The following is a 14,610-nucleotide window of genomic DNA, read 5'->3' as shown; positions in this document are numbered from 1 at the left end:
CTCATCAGTGCGTATTGTGCTCTGAGCGGTGTGCGCCACCTCAGGTGAGCGAGAAACAAGTGAAGCACAATAACGCCAAACTTTCTCTAATTTTTTTTTTTATCTATGCTCTGTTTTTCTTTTCCTATCCTCGCTTTGCCTCGGCTTTCTATCTTTCTTTGCAAAGCATAACATTCTGATTGGGAACGCTAATTAACATTCCATCACGTTCCGATGTTTTTTTTTCTTCTTCTTTTTTCGCTCTGCATATTTCTGCCTTCCAGATAGGAATGCAATTAAGAACCGCGTTGTTGTTTTTTTTCCACAAAATTATGAAAGTAGTTGTAATTAGGGAGAGAGGAAGAAGACAGATTTTTATGGAATATTGACGTAAGCGTCTACGTTTCTGCAGCACAGGAGCTTTATTCGCACATTTAATTTATAGGAATTGTTTTTCATCACCGATGATGCACGCAAAGAAGTGTCGGGTTTTTTCATCGATTTCAAACTTTGGGACTTATGACATGGATGAATGAAAATCTACTCTAAATAAAAACAAAATAGAACCTTCAGCAAGCTCATTGGCATCGTCGTTTATTGATATTGAATCATTAATAATAAAAAATAAAAAAAATAATAATGATTGTGACCAGAATTATCCAAAATAAAATAGATTGTGAAATACGTGCTGAGGACCTTTCGACTGGATATTAATTCATTTTAATTGTTGAACTGAACTCATGAAAGGAATTGAGTTTTTCCTTATTGATGCAGAAATTTAAAAAAAAAAAAGAAAAATTAATTGGTCAACTTTTTCTACGGTTGAATTCATTTCTTGTGGAAAATATCAAATGAAAAAAAATAATGATAAACTTTAATTAGTATTACACAGCTGCCATAATAAACATCTTGCTACAAAACAGAACGGAGACAATTCAACCAGAATCCCTCGACGTCCTCTTAAATTGTGTATCTAATATTTTGCCTGGATATGCTCCGATCGCCTCTTATGATTTACAATTGGAATAAATCATGCAAGCGGGAGGAAATGAGTGGAATTAGCAAGCAGTTTGGGTCCATTGATAAAGCCGAGGAAGCTGTGTCATCAGTCAGCCCTGAACCGATTTGGATCTGGAACGGAGGCGGGGCCGAGCACCCCGGTGCAACCGAGTCTATCCACAAAGCAAATAACTCCAACACGGAACCAACTCGCTGTCATCACGCCAGTCGGGTGGCGACCCCATCACATAGGCAGCATTCTCCACGCCGCATTCTAAGAGCGCCCGCGCTTTTCAGGCCACGCTTAAACACAAAAGGAGGATTTGGGGCACCTCCTCTCACGCTCATTTGCTGCCCACTCAAAGTTGTAGGGTCTTAAGTGGCCAGCAAACACTCGGAAGGAGAAACCCAAGATGTCATTCGCTTACGAAGGCCTAACCAATATGGATTTTTTTTATTATTTTTTTTTTTAAGACTGATCTTTGGTGGAATAAAATTCTGACAACAGATTAATCAGACGCATCATTTAAAACAATATTTAGAATTAATAAAATCTTCTTCGGCCCCTTCACACTGAACAACAAGCATGATGTAAATGACATTTTACAGAACTTTGCCGTTTAGTATTGTTTTAATTTTATAAAAGACAGATAAGTGTTGGGGTGGGATTGTTTGGTTGTTACTACCTTTGTGTTGTGTTGTAAAAAATAAATAAGTCAATAAAATCTGTAAAAACAAAAGAAATTGGTTAGTTTTTGCCGATTTTAAAATGGCTAATATTGGCCGGTCACATATGCACAGCGCTTAAATATAGGAACATTAAAAAAAAAAAAAAATTTTTTCAAACAAACATTAAAAAAATGAGTAAATTAAATTTGTACCTAAGTAAATATTTAAAGACAATAAGTTCTTAAGAAATAGTCCAAAGTGTATTATACCAAAGTTAAACACAACTGAACTTTACTTAAAAATGTTTTCTGATTATTATTGCTTGGGTGAGAAAAGAATGAAAATTTTCATCCATTTTTGGCGGCTGGCATTTTCACATGATAGCGCCCTCTACTGTTGACTAATCTTGACGTCAAAGTGCCATCATTATCAATCACGTAAACTGTCCTTCCGTTTTATTTCCAATGAACTTGCGTTCTTGACATTTCTATGAATGACTCCTGAGTTGTGTCAGGACCGCTTCCCAGCCGAGGCTGGAAAGCGGTGGAAGGTGGATCCTTAATCGCAGACTCAGGAGGAATTGGGTGATAGGAGGTTTATTGGGAAGCCGTCAAGCAATACACAATAATCACTATGAGCAGTATCTATGAATTTAGTAACCGCAAGGGTTCTATGAGTACAACCGCCGGAAAAGGCGAAACACAAAACGCTGGGAGACCGAGTCACTCCAGGAAAAGATAAGGAATCAACAGAAAACGCTTGCAACGCAAGAAACCGAAAAACAATGCTTACCACGAAAGGGTGAAGACAAAATCCAATTGAAAACGATAAACTTAAAGCGAGCCGAATAGTAGCTGGGGAAATTCAAAACATGAAAACGCAAACCACAGAACAAGAGCAAATCGCGAGCAGAACAATCTGTGAACGAGAGCATGAGCAATAGCATGAGCAACGTGGAACAATAGTCCGACGCGGGTATGTCCGCGTCGGCTGCTTAAGTAGTCCAATGATTAATGTCTTAATGACATTCAGCTGTGGCGATCGGGAGCGCGTCTCGCTCGTGGCCGCTTCCCGGAGCGGAGCCGCCGGGCCACGCCCACTTGCTGGAGACGCCGCAGACGGATCGTGACAGTACCCCCCCCTCAAAGGACGCCCCTTGGCGGACCACCTGGCTTTGACGGGTTGGCGTTGTGGTAGTCGCGGAGCAGGTCTTGACACATGATCCAGGAGCGGGGAATCCATTGCCGCTCCTCTGGACCGTAGCCTTCCCAGTCAACCAGGTACTGGAACCCTCTCCCCCTGCGCCTGGAGTCCAAAATCTCTCGGACGGTGTAGACCGGGTCGCCGTCGACGATCCTAGGAGGTGGCGGCGGGGCGGAGGGCGGCACGAGCGGGCAGGTAGGTGCAGGCTTGAGGAGCGAGACGTGGAACACCGGGTGAATCCTCATGGTGGGGGGCAGCTTTAACCGGACGGAGACCGGGTTGATCAACTTGTCGATCGGGAAGGGACCCACGAATCGCGGCCCCAGCTTGCGGGATGCTCCTGCCAACTTTAAGTCCCGGGCGGACAGCCACACTTGGTCACCGACCTTGTAAGCCGGGGCCGCGCGCCGGCGGCGATCAGCGATCTTCTGGTTGCGCTCGGCTGTTCGGGTCAGCGCCGCCCGCGCCTCCCTCCAGACCCGGTGGGCCCGCTTGAGGTGATGCTGAACCGAGGGGACTTCCTCGGCGCTGGCCTGCGTCGGGAACAGGGGGGGTTGATAGCCGTACGCGGTCATAAACGGTGACCTACCGGTTGCGGACGACACCAAGGTGTTGTGGGCGTACTCGATCCACGGGAGGTGGTCGACCCAGGACGCCGGCTGGTCGCAGCACACGCACCGGAGGGCTGACTCCAGGTCCTGGTTGGCCCGCTCTGACTGCCCGTTGGTCTGGGGGTGATAGCCGGAAGACAGGCTTGGGGTGGCCCCCAGGGACCGGCAAAAGAGCTTCCAGACGCGGGAAATGAACTGTGGCCCGCGGTCGGATACCAGGTCGTCCGGAATCCCGTGTAGGCGGACCACGTGCTGAACCAGAAGGTGGGCGGTCTCCAAGGCGGACGGCAGCTTGGGCAGGGCGATGAAGTGGGCAGCCTTGGAGAATCGGTCCACCACGGTGAGAACGACCGTGTGGCCCTTGGAGGCGGGCAGTCCCGTTACGAAGTCCAGCGCGATGTTTGCCCATGGACGCGCCGGGACGGGGAGCGGCCGGAGCAGGCCCGCCGGTGGCTGGTGGGACGCTTTGCTGGCGGCACATGCGGGGCAGGCCTGGATGTACTGGGTGACATCGGTCTTGAGGGACGGCCACCAGAACCGCTGCCCGATCAGTCCTAGAGTGCGGCGAACTCCCGGATGGCAGGCCAGCTTGGACGCGTGTCCCCACTCGATCACCTCCGACCGGTGTTGCGTGGGCACGTACAGTCTTCCAGAGGGGCATCCCGCTGGGGCGCCGCCGTCCTCCTGCGCCTCCTGGATCCTCTGCTCCATTGCCCACTGCACGCCCCCCACCAACCGGTGGGCCGGCACCACGCTTGGAGGACCTTCCTCTTCCTCCCAGGGGTCGTGGATGCGGGACAACGCGTCGGGTTTGGTGTTCCGGACGCCGGGGCGGTAGGTCATGGTGTAGTTGAAGCGACTGAGGAGAAGCGCCCAGCGCGCTAGTCGGGGGTTGAGTCTCTTCATGAAGCGGATGTAGGATAAGTTCTTGTGATCGGTGAAGATGGTAAACGGTTCCCTGGTGCCCTCCAGCCAGTGCCGCCACTCCTGGAGAGCCAGAACCACGGCCAGAAGCTCCCGGTTGCCCACGTCGTAGTTCGCCTCCGCAGGCGTGAGTCGGCGAGAGAAGAAGGCGCAGGGGTGGAGTCGCTGGTCGACCGGAGACCGTTGGGAGAGGACAGCCCCCACTCCTGAATCAGAGGCGTCCACTTCTACAATAAATGGAAGATCAGAGTCAGGGTGGTGAAGCACAGGCGGGTTAGTGAAAGCCTCTTTCAGGCTCGTAAACGCTGCTTCAGCGATACCGTCCCATGTGAAGCGAGTCTTTGTGGACGTGAGGCGGGTGAGCGGCAGGGCCCGGCGGCTATAATCCTTAATAAATCGTCTGTAAAAGTTCGCGAAGCCCAGGAAGCGTTGGAGTTGTTTACGGGTGGCTGGCACCGGCCAGTCCACCACCGCACGAGTCTTGGCCGGGTCGGCCTTGAGCTGTCCATTTTCTACTATGAACCCCAGGAAGGGGACGGAGGCTTGGTGGAATTCGCATTTTTCGGCTTTTACAAAGAGCTTATTTTCGAGCAGCCGCTGCAAAATGGCGCGAACGTGCCGTTGGTGCTCGCCAACGGTGCGGGAAAAAATCAGGATGTCGTCCAGGTAAACGAAGCAACATGTGTTTAGCATGTCCCTCAGGACGTCGTTTATGAGCGCTTGGAATACGGCTGGGGCGTTGGACAAGCCGAAAGGCATAACTAAATATTCAAAGTGCCCTAGGGGGGTTTTGAACGCGGTCTTCCACTCGTCGCCCTCCCTGATCCGGACCAAGTGATAGGCGCTTCGCAGGTCTAATTTAGAAAAGATGGTAGCGGACTGTAAGGGGGCGAACGCGGAGTCCAGTAACGGCAGCGGGTATCTATTCTTGATCGTGATCGCATTTAACTCCTTGTAATCGACGCATGGTCGCAAGCTTTTATCTTTTTTTTCCACAAAAAACATACCCGCCCCGACCGGGGACGTGGAGGGACGAATCAGACCCGCGGCCAGCGATTCGGTGATGTAGTCTTTCATGGCGCCTTGCTCGGGCTGGGAGATCTTGTAAAGGCGAACTGAGGGAAGTACCGGATTCGGAAGGAGATCGATCGCGCAGTCGTACGGGCGATGTGGAGGCAAGGATTTGGCGCGCTCCTTGCTGAACACGGCGCGGAGGTCATGGTAAATTGCCGGCACGTTTTCGAGATTGACCGCTTTGTTCGGAACTACATTAATTTGGCGGCCCTCTTCGGCCGACCGTAGGCAGTGAGCGTAACAGAAAGGGCTCCAGCTTTGGATCGCTAGCCGACCCCAGTCGATGTCCGGGTTATGCGCCTTCAGCCACGGGATCCCTAGGACGACCGGGGCGGCTCTAGCCGGCATAACAAAAAACGAGCGGCTCTCTAGGTGGTTACCGGAAAGTTTTAGCGTTAGGGGCTCGGTTAACCGCCGAATGTCGGCTAACAAGCGACCGTCGAGGTCGCACAGCTTCTCGGACCGGTCGAGGTCCGTGACGGTGCACCCGAGTTGGCCGACTAACCCTGCATCTATGAAACAGTCATCCGCGCCCGAATCGATTAACGCCCGGACTTTAATGGTGGTGTTTCGACCTATGAGTTCCGCCTCCACCTCCAACCTCCGAGTGTTGCCGGTCTGGACCGGCCCGTTCTCTGGGACCTCAGGCTGCTCCTCTCGGGGGTTGGAGCACGCGGTGGAAGCGTCCGCGGACTCACAGCACTCCTCGCGGCGAGCGGGCGACCCTCGACGGTTAGCCCGACGGGGGCAGGCGACCGCTCGGTGACCCTGGAGACCGCAGTAGAAGCACGCCCCGGAACCACGGCGTCTCTCTCGCTCCCGGTCGTCGAGGCGGCTGGCTCCCAGCTGCATCGGCTCGTCGGCTGGCAGTGGCTCGGGCACCAGGTAGCGTGGCGGCTCGTGGCGTCGCAGCTCCAACCCTCGCTCGCGGCGGCGCTCTCGCAGACGATTGTCGAGCCGGATGGCCAGGGTGATGAGCTCCTCCAAGGTCTCGGCGTCGTCTCGCGCCGCCAGCTCGTCCTTGAGGGCGGAACTCAGCCCTCTCCGGAACACCGTCCGCAGGGCGCAGTCGTCGAAGCCACTCTCGGCGGCGCGAACCCGGAAGGCGATTGAGTAATCCGCTACCGAACGGGAGCCTTGCGTGCAGTCCAAAAGTTCGGCTCCTGCTTCCTTTCCCCGAATCGGGTGGTAAAACACCCTCTCGAACTCCGCAATGAACGCGGGGAAAGAAGAGCGGACTTCCGGGCGCGCGTTGCTCACAGCCATTGCCCAGGCGCTAGCTTGGCCAGTCAGGAGGCTCATCATGAACGCTACCTTCGCATTATCGTGAGCGTAAGTAAGGGGCTGCTGGTCAAAGATCAGCCGGCAATGATGGATAAAGGGGCCGCATCGGCCGGGTTCTCCGCCGTAGCGGTTGGGATGGGGCAAACTGGGCTCTCGGAATGGCATGCCCGCGACCGGTTGCCCGGTCGGGGCCGCCACGGGGGTCGGGGCGACAGGGGCTGCCAAGGTGCCCAGATGGGCACCGAGGCTCGTGAGCTGGTGGTTCAGCTGGCCGACCGCATCGCGGAGCGTCGCGAGTTCGGACGCCTGCTGCCCTATCATGCGTCCTTGACTGGCTATAGCTGAAAATACCTTCGCTGAGTCAGCGGGATCCATGGTCGGACTATTCTGTCAGGACCGCTTCCCAGCCGAGGCTGGAAAGCGGTGGAAGGTGGATCCTTAATCGCAGACTCAGGAGGAATTGGGTGATAGGAGGTTTATTGGGAAGCCGTCAAGCAATACACAATAATCACTATGAGCAGTATCTATGAATTTAGTAACCGCAAGGGTTCTATGAGTACAACCGCCGGAAAAGGCGAAACACAAAACGCTGGGAGACCGAGTCACTCCAGGAAAAGATAAGGAATCAACAGAAAACGCTTGCAACGCAAGAAACCGAAAAACAATGCTTACCACGAAAGGGTGAAGACAAAATCCAATTGAAAACGATAAACTTAAAGCGAGCCGAATAGTAGCTGGGGAAATTCAAAACATGAAAACGCAAACCACAGAACAAGAGCAAATCGCGAGCAGAACAATCTGTGAACGAGAGCATGAGCAATAGCATGAGCAACGTGGAACAATAGTCCGACGCGGGTATGTCCGCGTCGGCTGCTTAAGTAGTCCAATGATTAATGTCTTAATGACATTCAGCTGTGGCGATCGGGAGCGCGTCTCGCTCGTGGCCGCTTCCCGGAGCGGAGCCGCCGGGCCACGCCCACTTGCTGGAGACGCCGCAGACGGATCGTGACAAGTTGTGAATGTTGAAAACGTGAAAGGCGTCCGGTTATCCGGGATGGATAGTTATTAACATGAAACACATCATGACGCCTAATGAGCGTGATTAAGTTGATTTTCCTGCATCCCCCCCCCCCCCCCAAAAAAAAAAAAAAGGTGGCTGATATGACGAGCACCTGATTTTAATTGACGGTCAACTCTGGCGGGGCTCTTTGGCAAAACGGAGCTGAAAAGAAGCTCCAAAGCAATACCGAGTGGCTTCTCCCGAGACATACTTGCCGAAGATAATTAGACGAATTCCACACCAACACGCGTCTTTCACCTGAGGCCGTGATGAAGCTTAAAAAAAAAAGAAAAAAATTGGCCACGCTCTCATTTTCAAACACACTGCACTTGTTGGAAAAATGTATGTCCATACAGTACATCGATGTGGTCCAGCGCTATTCTGGGAACGGTAATGACTAGCATATAATTAGCCCTCCCCCTCCGACTCCACTGCTGCTTTTCTCTCATTTCAAAGCATAATTGTCCGTGATTGAATCAGAGATAATTCCATGTTCTTTGAGGGCGAGGTGACTTTCGGCAGGCACGGTGGAAGTCTCACAAGACTTGTGAATTTAACAGTAAACAACATGACGATACGCGGCACAACTTTCCTTCCAAAGCCTGCAAAAGTCAAATGAAGGCAACTTTAATTAAGTTGGAACCTGTTGAGGAACGTTTTCCAATCACGCTCGTCAGAATGACTGCATTGAGCGTATTCATCTCCGGGCGATATGCTCTCTCTTTCTCCAAACGTTCTCTAGAGGGACCCCCAGTTAATTGAATACATTAAAGCCGAGCGCCGGTCGCCGGGGGCTTTATTTATTTTTCTCCTCGGCTCAGACTTGTTTAAAGGAGACCAACTGCTGTTGTTTGGCCCCCTTCTCGAGTTGCGACGGTCTCCGCGCTGGGAGTGCTGAGCCGGGTTGGTGCTTTGAGAGGAGACTTCATGCGACCCAGAGACTTACTCATTCATTAAGACCCCCCGCCCCCCCCCCCGAGCTTCAAATGTCAAATGTGCGTCTTCTGTGCCAGTTTAGCTACAGTGGCAAGTTTGTTCTCTCATTTCTTATACATCTGAATTATTTATTTATTTCTTTTTGCTAATATTGAAGCAATAATAGATGTGATTTGGTCATCGCAGGACGAGTGTCAAAGATAAGACACTTGGGCTTGAAATGACGACTCAACGCGTCAACTGAAACGTTCTTGAAGGACGATTACGGCTTAAAGTCGATGAATCGTCGTTCACATTTTTGTCAACGCCGCGATTCGCACGGCAAACTGGCCGTGATTTAAGTCTTTGCGCGCAAGTCTGACTTTGAGCAGATTGGGTTACTTTTATCCAAGGTTGGGTTATTTATTTTGAATCAGCAGATTGACTTTTGAAATCGCAGTTTTATTGTGGACTCAAGTGAAACCCGACAGAGGAAAGTTGCTTCAGCTTTGAAAATGTTGACTACAGTGATGCTGGCAATCGTGGTCATTTTTACCCAATTTCGGATCAAATTCTTGACCCAACATGCTGGGTCAAATCCTCAACCCAAAACACTGTGTGTGAATAACCCAGCATTGGCTCAGTCCCTTCTGTATTCGACTTCATCCGACTCTGCAAACCTCTTCCACTGAAAAACGAGTCATTCTAATTATGCATGTTCTATTTCCATAACCAGATTGAACATTTTTCATTTGTCACCGAAATTGCTGTCAATGTGAAGTTTTTCAGTGACGTGACAATTAGCAAATTTTCACAATTAGCTTTATTAGCTTCGATTCCATCATATGCTAATTAAATGCTAACGTTAGCTTAAAATTAACCCACCCCCCTCAAAAAAATGACGACAAAGCACCAAAAACTTTTTACTTCCTGAACCTGGAATTTGCCATGTCTGCTCTCAGTCCGATCCCGTATTCGCTTCAACAATCTAATTTGAATAATAGAACACATTGTAATTGACCATTCTTCCTGCTCCAGGCCTAAAGTAAGATTTAAAGTGAACAAGGTGATTAAGCGCCGCTGTCCTGTGCATTTATGTCGCAAGACTGCATATAATGAATAAAGCTCCCAAGTTGAATTATTATTTTTTTTTTTTCGCTTCTCCACGCAGAAAGTGGTCGGTGTGGGCAGCCTTTAATCACCTCCCTGACAGGAATAACTGCTTTCATTTAACCTTGAGTGAAGATCATGAATTGTAAAGCGTTTAATTGGAAACAGCATTTAAGAGACAGAACAGAGCAAATTGTCGCCGATTGAAAGGCTCGCATTGACAGACAGCGGCGGTGAGAGGCACCACAATTAAAGCTGATCTGTATTCACTGGCCGTGTCGCCCCCGCCGCTATTAGCGACGGGACTGTTTGATCATCTCTGACGACAAACTTTGCACAGCTTCTCGTCTCTTCAACGGAGACTCGGCGTGGAAGAGAGATTAAAAAAAAATAAAAATAAAAAAATGGCGGAAGAAGTCATTTATTGTTATTTCCATCAGCCGCCTAATTGAAATGTCCCCAAATCAGAAAAACTAACAATGACGTCTTTGTGAAACTCGGCTGGTAACGACGTCCTCTCTGCACACAATTGCCCTAGTGAGGTGAGAAAGTGTGTCAAGTCGTACACACTCCAACGTGCCGTTAATTGTTTTCCTGCCACTGACATGAGAGGGAACAAATTCAATCTGTGCGCCAGACGTGTCCTGGCTGAGCCCGAGCAGCGCAAGCGGCGTGGCCCGAGCGACCCGCCCCAGGGTCACGTTTTACATTTTGCCAATTAGATTTGGGCAAAGATTTTCCACAAAATACAAAGTGTTATTTAAATGAAAATAGCTTTGGGATTATTTTGTTAACTAGACCCCCCCCCCTCCCCAAAAGTGAAAGTGGGGAGCCCCTGGAGTGCCTGAGGGGATCTCCGCAAAAATGGATTTATAGATTAATTTCACTCGATTCAAACTCATCATTTGGCACGAGGAGAATAAATTGTTTGGAGGTCATGTCTCTTTATTACTGGAGGTCTCGATCGGCCGTGTCTTTTGCCTCGAGCCACGTTGCGGTCTTTTACAAATGTAGATCCCCCTTCGCCGTATTATTTCATTGAGAAAGACGAAATGTGTGCATCCAGAAAGTGAATTTCAATCTTATTTTATTTGAATTTTGGTTGCGGATTTTGAATAAGTGCATTGACATTTTTCATCTAAAATGTGTCATTTGAAATTGAACAAAACAAAAATTCAATTTGTGATTGAAATTGAGATTTTTCAATGCAATTATTCAAATTTAGCCATTGAAATTCAAACATAAAATGTGAAAATTCCGTTTCTCGTACCTGTTTTCCTTAACCTCTCATTTCAAAATGACCCAAATTTATCTATGAGCTGAAATGTGTGCCGCGAGAAATTGAAATTCAGCAATTGAAATTGAACTTTTTTCCCTCATGTTATGTTACGTATTCAAAGACAAGATCTCATCGCTGATTGCAAATTGTGATCATCTCATTTTTTAGGCTTTTCTCAGACGATTTTCTGCCCTCTGGTGTCATTCAATCTATAATTTCCATTACAAACGATTTAGTGCAATTGATTACTCCTTAACAAAACTAATTATCAACCAATTTATAATGTAAAAAGTTTAAAAACCCTTAATCGGGTCACGCCATTGGAGGGATGATGACTTACTCACATATTATGCATATGTTTGTGCTTAACAATTAAAATAAGATGGCGTGATAGCAGTTGACAATAAATTTCAGAGTTTGGTTTTCTTGAGTGCTTTTTGAGGGAGGAAATTTATTCCCCCAAATTTGGGTACTGGGAATACGGCACACATGTACAACATTTTCCAGCTGCAGTTAAATGGTGACTTGGGGGGTGTAGAAAAATGAAAATCAAATGTGCTCCAGTGTTGTTCATGCTGCCCGGCCACGGTGCAAACAATGTGTGCTGCTTTTAAGTGGTGGAAATAATCCCCAAGATTATAAAGTGGTGTCTGGCGCTAATTATCTGTGAGCCCTCGCTCTCTTTCTCTGTGTTGTTTTTAAGAGGTAGCCAGCTTCAAAAATAGATTTTGTCATGAGACGTATTGTTCGAGGGCACATCTAATGACGGTGTAGTCCTTTCAAGCGGACAAATTTGACCCGTTTTGCCTCGGGACAGCTGTCGAAACACATTTGAAATATTAGGGAGTCGGCGGCGTCTCACTTAGCGGCTGCTCACTCACGTGTGATCTTCGCATGCTCAGTGAGAGTTTAACAAGTGAACCGATTCACAGCTTTAGCTCGTCAACTTGTTGCGCCCCATTCCAAAATTACAACTATCCGCTTTTCAAATTCGGGCTGCCAGCACTAGATAGTTTTAACTTCACGCCAAGCAGCAGTTTGGCAGATGGTGAACAATTCTTTGAAAAGAGGTCAAGTGCTTGTTTATTTTCTCATCCAGTTGAATTTTACAACGTAAAGAGAATTTCCTGTTGCGTATTTAACCAAACTTTGACTCTGCTAGCTTAATGCTAAAGACGCGAGAACCTCTATAGATGAGCTAGCACGACTAGCATTGATAACGTGGGAGTTATAAGCATTTTACCAAATTATATTTGAGCACACGTTTTCATTCTTTGTTTTTCTTTTTTTTCTAAAGTAGTGCTATTTTTTCAAATCCGTTGGAAAAGGGATAAAAAACACTGTGACACTGATGCGAATGATGAGTCATTAGCATGGCTAGTGTGTTTTGCATTGTTTGTTAGCATTAGGCTAAACTGTTTTATCTAAGAGAAAATTTGGTCAATTATGATTGAAAATTAAAAAAATAAATCTTTAAATCCTTGAAGGCTTTTTTTAACTTTGAACAAGTGCGGCCCACCGGTCATTTTGTGACCTTGTGCATGGAAGTCATGTGGCGTTCCGTCCGTTTTACCGATTTGTTTGGACAATATGTATCCACTCTTGTAAAAGTCCCGTCGTGTCCTGCATCCCGGATTCACGAGCACGACGGCGACTCGCGTGACAAAGAGTCTGAAGGACTGAATGAAGTAAAAATTAATGAAGCACGTGAGCACCGACATATGAAGGCCGTAAGCGCCTCCATGCCCCATTTATAATGTATGATCTCAATAAAATCGATCTAATGTACCAGTTCTCCCTCGAAGTTGGAATAGATTTGCAGATTACGGCCCAGTGTTCCCCTTGGTCATAATTAGCCCCCCCCCAACCTTCTCCCCTCCTGCTGAGAATCTCAACTTTCACAACAATGCTCAGGCTTCACAGCAGTGGAACTGCACATGTGTTTAAGGATTGTCGTGCCCTGGCTGTCGAAACTACGGCAAAATTATTGACAAAGCAAGTTGGAAGTTGGAGCAATTGAGTTGCTGTATTAGAGCTCCCCCGTTAGGTCGCAACGAGAATTACACCTCTAATAAGAAATCTCGATGGGGAAATGGACATTTTTTTTTTTCCAAGAGTGGAGTTATGTGCTTGACAATTTTCTGCATGGCATTTCTCATTTAATCAAGCTTTGCTTATCTTTCAAATTTCATTTAATGACATTAAATAAACTATAACTATTATATATATTTGGTCAATAGCTATCATTGATTTATTCAGATACATTTTTATTTTTTGTTCTTGTTTTGTTTGTTTTCCTTTTCTTTGCTTGCATTGATCAAAGCATTTATTTTATATTAATTCCTGTGTTTTATATTTAAACGTGCCTTCCATGAATAATGCACAGTGTCTTTCCAATCCCTCTGTATTTGTATTTCTCTTGGGGAGGGCGACTCATTAATTACCAATAAAATCTTGTGGAAACGTAAAATGCCGTGTGTACGGAGAAGCCGGCCCCATGAAAATCAGAAGCGTCCGCCACCTTCCACATCTCTCACGCACAACTGCATATTTCACCTTCTAACGCTTTCCTTTTAAAAGCGCCACTAAGTGCACTTGTGCTTTTCCTTTGTTAGGGTGACTTGGCAATTTCCCGTGAGATGGACCAACTGCAGACAGCCCTTTGCTTTTGATAATGTCACCGAGACGGCAGAACCGGAGTGCTGTTTCCATCACATCGCAGGATGGAGGGGAGGAGAGCGTTGGGAGCCTCCTGCCACTCTCAGGTTCTCGCTATTCATGGGCCTCCTTCCGGGAAGCTCGCAACCCGCCGGAGCTTTGTTTTGTGGACCGACCAATATTTTCTGGTGGTCGTTCATCCTCCCGTGAGTTGACAGACAACTTTTTTTTGTCTTGCCCACATGCGCTACTCACAAAAAATGTAGCACTTTTGCACTGTAAAAAAAAATGCTGGGTAAATTCTAAATTTCAAGGCAACAAACTTTGATAAGATTTTAAGTTGGTAATTCAACTAAATTGTTTTGCCGCAAACAACTTGCTTAGTTTTTTTGTGCTAACTAATATCGTTGCCATGAATGGCAATAATTTATAGTTTAAAGGTACAGTGCGTAGAATTTAGTGCCATCTAGTGGTGAACTAATGAACAAACCTACACTTGAAACGATACATTTGAAAGCATGCAAGCTAAGGTGTAAAGATCAAACTTTTTTTTTTTTAAATGTACGTTAATGTGATAGAAGATAATTGAATTTTTTTTCTGGCTTTTTACATGAAAAAAATCAAACATTCTGCACATTGTCTTGAGAAAACAGCAAGTTGTGCAAAACAGTTGGACATTTACATTTAGAAGTTTAGAAATGTTTAAAGTTCACTTGTAATTGTTGTACAACATTTTGGGTTCATCATAAAATGTTACCTATAATCGCAGCAGACCTGCATTTTGTGGAAAAAGGCACAAAAAAACCCTAAAAGTAACAGTGAGAGGTGTTTAACACGGTAGCCTG

The 14,610-nt window shown here is 47.4% G+C and overlaps 1 long non-coding RNA gene across 3 annotated transcripts in view; it reads left to right on the top strand.

The window, feature by feature from the left end:
* LOC148323784 (uncharacterized) overlaps positions 1-14,368 on the top strand; it is a 30,417-nt gene extending 16,049 nt beyond the window's left edge. For all 3 annotated transcript variants that reach the window (XR_015846521.1, XR_015846522.1, XR_015846520.1), the window contains one exon: positions 13,723-14,368. This is a non-coding gene — a long non-coding RNA (uncharacterized LOC148323784). The remainder of the gene's footprint in view (positions 1-13,722) is intronic.
* Positions 14,369-14,610: the final 242 nt, after the last annotated feature.

Source organism: Idiotropiscis lumnitzeri, chromosome 14 (assembly GCF_059441095.1).
Source record: "Idiotropiscis lumnitzeri isolate Australia: NSW breed Sydney's pygmy pipehorse chromosome 14, RoL_Ilum_1.0, whole genome shotgun sequence".
NCBI lineage: Eukaryota > Metazoa > Chordata > Actinopteri > Syngnathiformes > Syngnathidae > Idiotropiscis > Idiotropiscis lumnitzeri.
This window is presented reverse-complemented; position numbering and strand designations above follow the sequence as displayed.